General features: G+C 41.0%; 1 protein-coding gene across 3 annotated transcripts in view; it reads left to right on the top strand.

Annotated features, from left to right (window-relative positions):
* The first annotated feature begins 3,520 nt into the window (after positions 1-3,520).
* DTNB (dystrobrevin, beta) overlaps positions 3,521-12,916 on the top strand; it is a 273,847-nt gene continuing 264,451 nt past the window's right edge. For all 3 annotated transcript variants that reach the window (XM_012652544.1, XM_012652543.1, XM_012652542.1), the window contains exon 1: positions 3,521-3,775. The gene's annotated coding sequence lies outside the window, so the exon portion shown is untranslated. The remainder of the gene's footprint in view (positions 3,776-12,916) is intronic.

The following is a 12,916-nucleotide window of genomic DNA, read 5'->3' as shown; positions in this document are numbered from 1 at the left end:
TGCTTTGTATGTTGCTCTTGAGAGGTCTGATGCCAAATATCTTGGTTACCAGACTCCATAATAAACTACCTACCCTAAAACAAGAATGGTTTTACATAATAACCATTTTGATTATAATCTCATAATCTCTGAGGTGAAGAATTTGGGTAGAGCTTGGCTGGATGGTTCTTCTGTTCCACATGGCTTCAACTGAGGTCACTGAGTGGTGTTCAGCTAATGTCTAGACTAATGTAGAGCATTCATGATGATTTCACTCACATCAGCTAGGATCAGCTAGGTCCTGTCCCTCTCCGTGGAGTCTCAGGACCCTTCCACAGGGAGTTAGATATTTTACAAAGCGGCTCAGGACTTTAAGAACAAGTGTTCCCAAAGACCCAGGTGCATGCTTCAAGATTTCTTATGACCTAGTCTTGAAAATCCCAAAACATTACACAATCTATTGTTCAAGCAATTCAGTAAGGCCAGCCTGGATCAAATGCAGTAATAAAAAGTTTGCAACCATCTTTAATGCACTGAAGCCCAATTTTCTTACCCTTTTATTTATTTTTATTTTTTGTATAGATGGGGCCTTGCTGTATTGCCCAGGCTGGTCTCAAACTCCTGGGCTCAAGTGATTCTCTTTGGTCTCTCAAGGTGCCGGGATTATAGATTCTTACCCTTTTAAATAATTTGAATTTTGTGCCTAGAGATATTGAAGATTATTATTATTTTTGTCTAATAGTTTTAATAGTATAGCTTTCAGAGTTGATTATTCTCTGGCAATTTCCCCAGGTACATTTGGACCCTTCCATTATATAGGTTTATATTTTCTTATTTCCAGAAAGTTTCTTGGATTACAGCTTCAGCATGTAGAACTTTAGCTACATGTATGCTGGACATTCTCTGCTTGTATTCAAACGACATTCCAAAGAGAGAAACACAGAGGTATGGAGACAAGGGGAAGTCAAAACATTCCAGGACTTTGGATGGTTTGTGTATAGGAAGCAGCAGGAGATGGAGTGGAGAGATAGGCTAGGGGTAGATTAAGGGAAGTGTTAAGCAGTGACACCAGGGGTAGTAAGTTTTTGAAAGTTTTCTCTTACCTGTGGTTTGGAAGATAGATCAGAAGTGATAAGACTGCAGAAGGCAGACCACATAAAAGGCTGTGGCATTAGCGTAGGTGAGAGGGGCTAAGAGGGGAACATTCTACAGTTAGTTTTGAGGTAGAATCAATGGGACTTAGTGGTTGTTGGGTGTGAGGTGGGAGAAAGGAGAAGGAATCGAGGATGGCCCTCAGGCTTCTGAATTGGGCAACTAGGTGGACAGTAGGGATAAAAAGCTCACTCATGTAGAGCTTGAGGTGTCTCTAGGACCCCAGTAGAGAAGTCTGGTAGGCTTTTGTGAAAATGGAGCCCAGGTGAGTGGTCTGAGCTAGAAATGATGCCCTTGGGAGTTGCTGATGTACATGGCAAGCGAAGACAAGGAGTGATTGAAATGACCCACGGAGAATGTGTGACTGAGACGTGAGCTGAGGACAGAATCCTGAAGACTGAGGCGTGGTCAGAGGGGTTAAGAAGGGGGTAACGTCATGAAGCCAGGGGAATTTCAAAAAGAGTCAAAAGTGCTCTGTGTTGTAAAATGCCACTGAACGTTCTAGTAACATGAGGACTCAAACACGGCCTGTGGCATTTAGGATCAAACAAGATATTCATGGCTGAGAGCAGTAGAGTGATGTGCTGGGGACAGAAGCTACATAGCCATGGTTCGAGGAGTGAGGAGCTGCTGAGGAGGGAGAGATGAGTGTAGACTATTTTCAAGACATTTGTGAAGGAAAATACAGAGAGGGAGCAGTTACTGAAGCAGAAGCTGGAGGGACAGAGAAAGGGTTTCTTTTTCTTTAAGACAGGCAAAGTTTGAGCATCTACAGATGATGAAGGAAAAAGACAAGAAGGTAAGAGAAGTTAATAACTTTGGAGTGAGAAGGGGAGAATGATTGAAAGAGGTTTGAAAAGTTTTCTGAGGCTGTGGGAGTTGAATACAGAACAGAGATGGAGAGATGCCAATACAAGTGTACTTAAAGCAGTTAATCCCCAGAATAGCTTACAGGAGTCTAGCCCACACATTGAAATTCCCTTGGTTTCAATCAGTAGGGCAAACATATTAAGAAATATTTACATATTTATTTTACATTATTTACACATCTTTTCTCCAAAGGACAGACTCAATGTTTTACCCTTTCAATGTCTCCTGCATAGTGGGTGCTCAATAATGGTAGATGAATAAACTAGATGTCTCTTGCAGGTATTCTGCGTATCTTAACATGTTCAGAACATAGACAAGACCCTGGAGACAAGTGAAAATCTCCTCGAACATGCAAAAATACTTGCACAATTCATGTGTGGAAGATGATGCCTTTTTCTAAGGAACCTATTTACTCTCACTTAACAAACTTGGTTATCAGCATTTCCTTAACCATAGCAGTTTAAAAATAGGAAGATGAGAGGAGGAGGAAGATGTTCTAAAGGCAGGCAGGCAAGCAGACAGCAGTAGGAGGTGGCACGATCTTACCAAAAAAGCCAAAAAAACAAGAAAAAATCAGACTCAAAGCATATTGGCCCGGGGTCACTTAGCTTGGGAGCTTACAGCCTTCACTCACCACTCACTTATCAATAGCCCATAATGGGCGTTGCTGTTTCAAGCCTTAAATAACGTTGAGAAAAATGACCATTTGGGCCATTAAAAAATGACTTAGCTGTTCCTAACCTGGCACCATCTCCTATATTTCACGTAGTTTGGAAAGGATTCTATAAAACGTGGATAATATTGAAAAACAAAAAGCTGGTGCTGAGATGCTAAGCCTGGCCCCCCATCCCCCGCGCTCCTTTGCCTCAGCTGTTTCCTAGGCTTCTGCTCTCCGTTTTTCTCTCAGGACTTCTTTTTCTTCCTTGAAGGCTGAACACAAATGCCACCTCTTCCAGGAACCCCTCCGCGTCTTCCCAGCGGAAGTAATCTGCTGCTCCTGTGCCCTCGCGCAGCATCTCACCGTGGCTCGGCTTGGCGCAGGTCGCCGGCCCTGGTTGTTTACACGGCTGTCTCCCCGCCGAGCTATGCACTCCTCGAGCCCAGGGCCGTGACCGTGACTGTGCACCCACACGACTCCTGCCACGGCGCTAGGCACACGGCCACTGTTCAGTGAGCTTGTGGAGTTGAGTTCATTTGGAAAGTCACTCAGGGAAGGCTCTTAGGCTCGAGGCGCGGATGAATGATTCACGGGGGTGGTTCTTTGCATTTTTTACCTCGTAGTCACGTCGGGGAGCATCCAGCTGGCCGGCAGGTACCTGTGGAGTTGAGACGCGCCCCGCCGCCGGCCGCGGTGACAAGCCCTGAAGGGGCGAGTTTCCTGCCCGCCCGGAACCCCGCGGGCCAGGGGGTGGCGAGGGCGGCTCCCGCGCGTCCGCAGGGAGGGGCTCAGGGGGACTCGGCCCGCGTCCCCGCCCCCTTCTCGGCGCGGCGGAAGCCCCGCCCCCGGCCGCGCGCCCTCGCTGGCGGCGCGCGTCCGCGCGTCCGCCCTCCGCCCTCCGCCCTCGCGCCCTCGCGCCGGGGGCGGGCTCGCTGCGCGTGCCGGGCGGGGAAGCGGCGCGAGCCGGGAGCCGGGAACGTTCGCCGCGGGGGCGGCTCCGGGCCTGAGTGGGTGCCGCCGCCGCCTCAGCAAGGGGGCCGGGCCGGAGCGGGCGGAGGAGACTGCGGCCGCCGGAGACCTTACCGACGCCCCCAGCTCCGGCGGGAAGTGAGCAAGGTGGGGATCCGCGGCGGCCGCGGGGGGCTGCGGGAGAGGGGACCGGGCTGCAGCCTCAAGTCTTCGAGGAGCGGGGAGGGAGCCCGCGCTGCGCCGGGACCGCGGGAGCCTGCGGGGTCGGGGGAGGCGGGGCCGGCGCGCAGGGGGCCGGGGCCGCTGCACCGCGCGGGGCTGAGGCGAGGAACGGCGCCGCGCTCGGCCCCGGTCGGGGAGCTGAGGGGATGCCGCGAGCCCGGGCTGAGGGGGAGTGGGGTCGCCGGGGTCCCGAGCGCGCCGTGGGCTCAGGACGCGGAGCTGGGTTGCGGGCGCCGAGCTGATGCTGCAGGAGCCCGCTCGCTGGGAGGAGGCGCTGCATTAGGTGCTGAAGGGGCGAACGAGGCAGGTCCTGGCAGAGGGCAGGTGAGGCAGGCAGGCCCTGGCAGAGGGAAGGGAATTTATTTCAGATCACCCCAAAACACTGTTTTCTGAGACGGCCAATAACGAACTTGTCCACCGAGGTCACCCGTGAAAGGAAAGTGTGCTGACAGGAGGGAGGATGCAGCTAACGAATGCTTGCTGTTAAATTCCTGTGCCAGGCCTTGGGATTAGGAAGGTCTTCCAGCATTCTTAGCAAACGTGTATCGATTAGCTCCCACGGGCAGAGAACCGTAGTCAGCACTGGGGCCACGAAATAGTATGAAACGCAAACACAATCTGCTATTGAGGTGCTGACAATTTGACTGTCGAGGTATGCGTGTAAAATACAAGCGAGCGTTCTATTTTCTGCCCTGTGCCCTATTCACTTTAGGTCCCTTTTGTCTTTTGTCAGTATTGGGAAATTGGAGCCATAAATTGCCTGGTTTCGGGGATAAAGTAGGAAAGGTCAAAGAAGCTTGTGGGAGAAATTTGGGAGAGTTTTGAAGGCTCTTCTGTGTAACATTTAAAGGGGGAGAGGGGAAAAAGACACTTGGAAAGAGAAAGGAAGTTTCCTTCCTTCCCGACTAGAATTAAGCTCCTTGACTAGTCACTGTTAAATCCTCAGAATGTTGCCTAGCTCACAACAGTCGAGCCATAAATGTCTATTGCATGAATGAATGAACGAAGCAAGGTTTTGCCACGTTTTACACGGATTGGTATCAATCACTCTAGTGTTAGGGATGGTTGATGGCCTTGCCCTGTTCCTCAAGTTCTCCTTTCTTTTTTTGCCGTGTGAGGTAACCCAGGTTCTTAGGTCTGGGCATGGTAATGCAATGGCTTAGGTGGTGAAATCCTGATTTCTTGTGGCCATGCTATCACTTTGACATGTTTCTTGCATGTTGGCTGTCAGGACTGTCAGCAGTCCAAGCTTGCTACTTGGACTGTTGCTTGAGATCATCCCTTTCTGTTCCTTCTCTCATTGGCTTTTTCTATCATTTGAGGAGGAAGGAGAGTACTTTTTTCTAGAGAATACTTTTTCATTTTTGTCCTTCTTCTTGGATCTTGGATCTATGGTAAGACAATGTTTGTGTCTCTGCTCTTCTTTAAGGTCTGGATTTCTACCTGTCCTCTGTCTTGGTTGGGTTTCTGAACTCTTGAGCTCCAGGCTGCTGTTTCAGTTCTCTGGGTTGCAGTGCCTGTTGGGTTACTTTGTCTGCCAAATTAAAACTTGACCTTTTATGAGTTCTCTGAGGGTATACATAAGTGGAATTGCCTTTGAAGGGGGTTGTGCAGTCAAGGTAATGCTGGCAGAGTTTTTGGGTGTCCACTATACCTGAGAGACAAAATTTCCACTGATAGTTAGAAAATTAGACTTAGAAGCAATAGAATTTCAACTTACCATTTATGTCTTTAATATTAATCTCTCAGGGCCTTAGTTTCCTCATACAAAAAAATAAAAGTAATATTCACCTAAATTTGGCATTGTATAGAAAGCCTTGGAAAAGTAAATTAATTTCTTTTTTGTTTTAGGACTGGAGGGTGCAACCAGCAGGTATCTGCTAGTTCTTGTTTTAGGGTACCTAGGTTCTGCAATTTTGGGCACCTTGTTTCAGGCTCTCTCAATGATATTTGTATATTTATATTTGTTTTAAAATCAACTTTATTGCTGTGTACTTTACATATGATAAAATTCACAGATTTCCTGTGTACAGCTGGATGAGTTTTGAAAAATGTATACAGTAGTCTCCCTCTCATCCTTAGGGATATGTTTAAAGACCCCCAGTGGATGCCTGAAACTGCTGTTAATAAAGAAACCATATATAAATATACACTATGTTTTTTTAATACATTCATGCCTATGATAAAGTTTAATTTATATATTAGGCACAATAAGAGATTAATTTCTCTTTGGCATACCCCAATTGCCAGCCTCACTACTCTTGCACTTTGGGTTTATTAATAAGTAAAATAAGGGTTACTTGAACACAGGCACTGTGATACCACAGTAGATCTGATAACCTAGATGGCTGCTAAATGAATAGCTTATATAGTGTGGATGCGATGGACAAAGGGATGATTCACATGCCAGGTGGGATGGAGTGGGACTATGTAAGATTCCATAACACTATTAAGAATGGTGGGTGCATAATTTAAAACTTAAGAATTGTTTATTTCTGAAATTTTCCATTTAATATTTTAGGGGTCATGGTTGTCTCTGGGTAACCAAACCATGAAAGGAAAACCGTGGATAAGGGGGGATTACTGTATACTTTGTAACAGACCACTGTTATAGTCAAGATACGGAACTTTCCATCACTTCAGAAAGTTCCCTTATGCTGATTTGCAGTTAATCTCCTATTTCCCCCTCCTTTTATTTATTTCTAATTACACAAGCATTAGAGCCGCGGCTCCAGTTGTGCAGGCTGTATACTGCCCAGCTTTAGGGGGTGCCATTCACGTTAGAGTCCCTGTGCGTTGCAGCTCCTGGAGTGGCTATGTGCTGCAACTCTGCAAGTGGCTCAGAATGCACACTTGCTTATAAAATACTCAAACAGTACAGACAGAGTAAAAGCCCCCTTGACAGACTCCTTTCCCCACAGAACTGGTTATCAGTTTGCTGTGATCCTTCCAGACCTTTCTCTATGCGTTGTCATATTTATATAGGTAATACAGGAAAAAAGCAGACCTCCCCCCCACATTAATGACTTCATACTGTACATATTGTTCTGCAACTTTTTTCCCCAACAAATGTTTTCGAGATCTTTCCATTTTGGAACATAAGGATCTACCTGAGTCTTCTTAGCTACTGTATAATCTCTTATGTAGTATGTATTGGACTATATAGTAATTTATTTAATCTTCTCCTCATAAATGGCCATTGCTACAGTGAATGAAAAACAAAATTGCTGGGTCAGAGGTGTATATTTTAAGTTATAATTGATGGAGCTTTAACCATGTTGCTACTCGTGGATCTGGTCCATTTATTTTTAACTGCTGAGCTATTCAGTTGTATACTTAAATCACCATTTGTGTATCCGTTTACTCACTGAGGAACAGTTGAGTGAGTTATTTTGTATAGTAGTTCTTTGATGGACATATGTGTTACACATGCATCCTGCAAGTCTGAGGCTTTTCCTTTCTCTTTGTTACCAGTGTCTTTGGTCGTATATAAATTTTAAGTTTTAATGTCATATTTATGAAAAATTTCCCTTACATGGCTTGTCTTTTGTGGTGTGTGTGTCTGGTTTAAGAAAATGTTCTCTACTTCGGGATATGAATTATACATTTCTGTATTTTCTTCTAAAAGTTTTGCTTTTTATGTGGAATTTATTTCTGTGCATGGTATAATGAAGTGATTTTTTTTTGCTGTTTGGATAACCAGTATTTTAGCACTTTTTTCATAATTTTTTATTGTAAAATGTACGTAACATAAAATTTATCATTTTAACCATTTTTAAATGTATAGGTCAGTGGCATTAAGTACATTAATATTTTTGTGCATCCATCACCACTGTCCATCTCCAGAACCTTCCTCTTCCCCAATTGAAACTTCGTACCTGCTAAGCACTAATTCCCCATTCTCCTCTACCCTCAGCACCTGGCAACCACCATTCTGCTTTCTGTTTCTATGACTTTGATTACTCTGGGTACTTCATATAAGTGGAAGCATACAATATTTTTCCTTTCGTGTTTGGCTTATTTCACTTAGCACAATGTCTTCAAGTTTCATCCATAGTGTAGTAAGTGTCAAAATTTCCTTTTTAAGTCCAAATACTATTACATTGTATGTATGTACTATATTTTGTTTATTCAGTCATTCATTTAGGGACATTTAGATTGTTTCTACATTTTGGATATTGTGAATAATGCTGCTATGAACATTGGTTCATATATTTCTTTAAGCCTCTGCTTTCAATTCTTTTGTGTATATACCCAGAAGTGGAATTGTCAATGATATATTTTTTAAAACAATATACATAACTCAATAAAAGTAGATTAATACAACTTTGACCAAAATGGCTGGATAGTATAAAGAGTTCCCATATACTCTCTCTTTTCCATGCAGGTTCCCCTATTATTAACATCTTGAATTAGTGTGGTACATTTGTTACAATTGATGAACCAATATTGATACATTATTATAAACTAAAGTCCATAATTTATATTAGGGTTCACTCTTTGTATTGTACAGTTCTGTTACAGTTCTGTGGGTTTTGGCAAATGCATAAGGTCATGTATCATTAATGCCATTACATGTAATGTCATTACAGTATCATACAGAGTAATTTCACTGCCCTAAAAATCCTCTGTGTTCCACCTATTCATTCTTCTCTCCCTCACCCCAAGCATGGCAAGCACTGATGATTTCACTGTCTATAGTTTTGCCTTTTCCAGAATGTTACATAATTGGAATCATACAGTATGTAGCCTTCTCAGACTGGCTTCTTTTACTTAGCAATATGCATTTAAGTTTCCTTCATATATTTTTGTGGCTTGATAGCTCATTTCTTTTTAGTGTTGAATAATATTCCATTGCATGGAAGTACCACAGTTTGTTTCTTCATTCACCTACTGAAAGACATCTTCATTGCTTCCAAGTTTTGACAATTATAAATAAAACTGCTATAAACATCCATGTGCAGGTTTTTGTGTGGATATAAGTTTTTCGCTCTCTTGGGAAAGTATCTGGGAGAGCAATTGCTGGATCATATGGTAAAAACATGTTTAGCTTTGTAGGAAACTGCTAAACTGTCTTCCAAAGTGACTGTACCATTTTGCATTTCCAACGGTTTTTAAAATTTATGTCTAAGCACCCTAAATATACTTAAAAAATAAACCATCATCAGACTTTTCTGGAATTAATTCATATTCAATTGTTTCTTTTGTTGGCTGCCTTTCTTAGCATTATATCTCTTTGTGTGTTTTGAAGTTTTGAATTACAGACTCATTTTGAGTGTGTGTGCTTTTGATTTTGTTTTCTTATCTCTATGTTCACCCTTCTCTGTGTGGTGGTATTTCAGGTGCTTCACCTGACCTACTGGACTCCAGTCTGGAATCAGATACAATAATGGTGGGTCAGGGGTCCTGCCCTTTGAGGCAATTGGGCTGTTTTATTTTAGGTGCTCTCACAGAGTGTGTGTCTTGATTCAGTTCCTGGTCTTGAGGCTGTGTTTGTATCATTCCACTTTTCTAAGCCCAGAGCATTATATAAACTGAAGTTCTAGGCAGAGATTGGCAGCAGTGTTTTTCAGCTCCCTTCAGCTCCAGCATCATCCCTGGCCTTCTGCAGGGAGTCTGGCTCAGCTGTCTCCGGTTTCTCCATTCTCCTTTGTTCTGTGTCATTATTGCCCAGCAGGAGGTACACACCTGGTCTGGACTCAGAATCCAAGCAAGTCTGTAGCTTCAGTCGTGCTCCAACTTTGTGTATCTCTTCTGTTTCTGAACCAAATGGAGGTTTATCCATTTGTTTTTGAGACTTCTATCTTTTATGGGTTTTTAAAAATTATTTTAAAGGATATTTTAATGATTACTCTGTATTTGGAGCAGAGAAGATGTATCAAAGTGTGTGCTTACTGGGCTTCTTTGACTAGAAGACTTAATTGACCAGGCTTCCTTCTCCTTTATTCAACTAATTTTTTTCTCTGTTATTGCATTGCATAGGCCCTCCAGTACAAGAAAGTGGTGATGATAATGGGCATTTTAATCTTTTTCCTGAGTGGGAATGTTTCCAGTGTTTCCCTATTAGATATGATGCTTACAGATGGTTTTGGGAGGATGTCTTCAGGAAATTTAAGGCAGTTTTCTTCTGTTCTTGGTTAGTATTTTGTTGGATATTGAATTTTATTGAGGGCTTTTTTTTTTGCATTTGTTGAAATTATCATCTTTTTTTCTCTTTAATATGTTAAGAGTAGGACAGATCTTTCTGAGTTGTAGGTAACTGAGAGAAACAGATATATTGTATGTTATTTACTTATTAATTTATTTTTAACAACAAAAACACAACCTTTAAAGAAAACACATTTTGATCTTGAATTTTAATGTATTAACAATGTAATATATAACTTAGGACTGAAATGCTGTAATAATCAGATTTGGACTAAACATCCTTGTAACACAACTTCACTATATTCAGATAGTGCTCTATGATAGTGTACTATAATCAAATAGTACATAATAATATCAGTAATAATAGCTAACATTTATTAGGCACATATTTGATGCCAAGGATTGTGCTAAATGCTTTACATGATTTATTTAATGGTTACCATTGAATGGTTACCGAGGTTATATTTAGCTACTCAGAGCTCTTTGTTGTAGTGGAGTACAGTTATTGAATTATTTTTACTGGAACTTAGAGAACCCTCTTGATTTGTAAAAAGCAAATCTCTAAGGTTTTACAAACATTTACTTCCTTGGCATTTTTTTTTTATCTGAAAGAGAAGAAAAGAAGAAGTGTTAGAGGAAAGATATTTGAGAATTTTCCTGAAATAAGCAAGGAAGTTAGTTCTCTTTCAATAAAGTTTGGATAGTAATAGCTAAGTATTTAATACTTATTAGTGACAATCTCAGCCTTCACTGACTCTTAATTATTTAAATGGACATCCAGAGAAAAACTGACAAGGGCTTTGCAGGGAGATGGTGAACTTACACAAGAAATGTGAATGCAGTGAATGTTACTAAATAGGTAAATGGCTTAAAAAGATCCTTGCAAGGAAACTGCAGGTTGAACTTTCAGAGTCAACTGAAGACTGAAGTATTAATGCAGACACACATGAACAGCAAGAAAAACAGAGTGGATACTTCTGTTTATAGTATGAGCTTGATGTCAGTCAAACATAAAATCTAAAAACAATGATTTAATCAGATTGATGATGAATCAGTAATTAAAAAATCACTTAGAATTATTAATATTTGAAATATGAATTTATATACACAGTTGAGTATATTATGTTTTAAGTTATTTGCTAATGATATTATGGGCTTATGGTATCAATTGAGATATTTAAAAAGTAAGATTCAGAATATGAAGACAAACTTATTGACCTTTTTTAGTGATGGTTAAAGTCATTTTCCAATTAATCTAGTACCTAACAATTTTATTAAGCTAATGATAAACTTTTAGAAGTTACTTTTGAGGTTTTTCCCTTTAGGTGAAGGACAAAAAGCCATAAACTTTTATTCTTTCTATTTGGTAAAAGTGGCTGACGTAATATATAGACAAATTAATAATTTTAGTTTGGTGTCAAACTAAAATGCATCCTTTGTTAGCAGATATTGTTGGGATACTGATAGAAGACATTGCTGAAGATTTGATATGATGACTATTATACCAAATTATAGAGTTTGTGAGAGTTCATGTATATTTGGATAAAAAGTATAGAACTTATGGTATTTGGTATACTCAGTTTCAGTAATAAATTTGTGGAGAACTGCTTCCCACCCTCCCCCCCAACCCACTCAGGAAAAGATTTACCAGAGAATATACTCAAAGTAAATGACCTAAAATTCTATAATGAAATAGGACATAAAAAGCATAAAGAATAATATTAAAACATTGTACCTAGAACCCAGCCTAAGAAATAAAACCGCTAGAGAGTTGGTATCCCTCTGCAGTCATGTGATTCTGCTTCCATCTCTAGAGGTGTTCACTTTTCTGAATTTGGTGATTATCATTCTCATGTACATCTTTATACTGTTGCTATATATGTATGAGTTCATAAGCAATATCTTTAGGGCCAGGGCTAGGGTGAGAATAGGAGGCATCTGGGACCCCAATATAAGAGCACCCTCACTCTTGGGCTTGCATGGCCCCAAGAGTGATGCTTCCTTAAATTTTGCACCCCAGGTACCCCACTTGCCTCACCATTGTCCTGGTCCTGTATCTATTAATGTGTATGTTTTTGAGCTTTATATAAATGGTATAATTTTGCATGTATTCTCTTGCAATTTTTTTCACTTAACATTGTGAAATTGATGCATCTCAATAAATGTAGCTCTGTTGTATGGTATTCTATTGTGTGATTGACTGTACTACAGTTTTGCTCTTCCTTTATTGATGGCTGTTTCTGATTTTGTGTTTACAAACAATGTTGTTGTAAGCATCCTTGTATATGTCTCTTTAGGACATGGTTGTAGAAGGGGTACTTCTGGGTAACCCAGTACGTACATTTTTAACTTTACTAGATACTGCCTTCTGTGTTCAAAGTGGTTATATTTGTTTCTACTTTTCAGCAGGAGTGTGTGGGAATTCATGTTGGTTCATATTTTCACCAATATAAATGATATTTTCAGAGTTAATTTTTTTCTTATTTGATGGATGTGATGGATAAATTATTATATTTTGTAAACTTTATATTTCAGAATAAAACAGATACTAAACAATTATAGCTTAGTGAATTATCATACAGCAAACACTCTGTAATCACCACCCAGGTGAAGAGATAGAATTTTGCCAGCCCTCCCTAAAGCCCCTCCATATAGCCCATCCCAGCCATAGTCCCTTCCTTCCCTCTCAGAATAACCACTGCCCTGATTCGTATGGTAACCACTTCCTTGGATTTCTTTACAGTTTTTATACACAGATGTGAATCCTTAGATATTATAGTTTAGTCTTGAATTGTTACGTACAACTTTATATATATTTGTTTTCTATTTCTGCTTTCTGCTGGTTTTTCCATGAATTGCCTACTCACATCTTTTGTCAAATTTTCTTGTCGGTTTGTCCAAGTTTTTTTTTTTTTTTTT

Source organism: Propithecus coquereli, unplaced genomic scaffold, assembly GCF_000956105.1.
Source record: "Propithecus coquereli isolate 6110/MARCELLA unplaced genomic scaffold, Pcoq_1.0 Scaffold39, whole genome shotgun sequence".
In the NCBI taxonomy this organism is placed as follows: Eukaryota; Metazoa; Chordata; class Mammalia; order Primates; family Indriidae; genus Propithecus; species Propithecus coquereli.
This window is presented reverse-complemented; position numbering and strand designations above follow the sequence as displayed.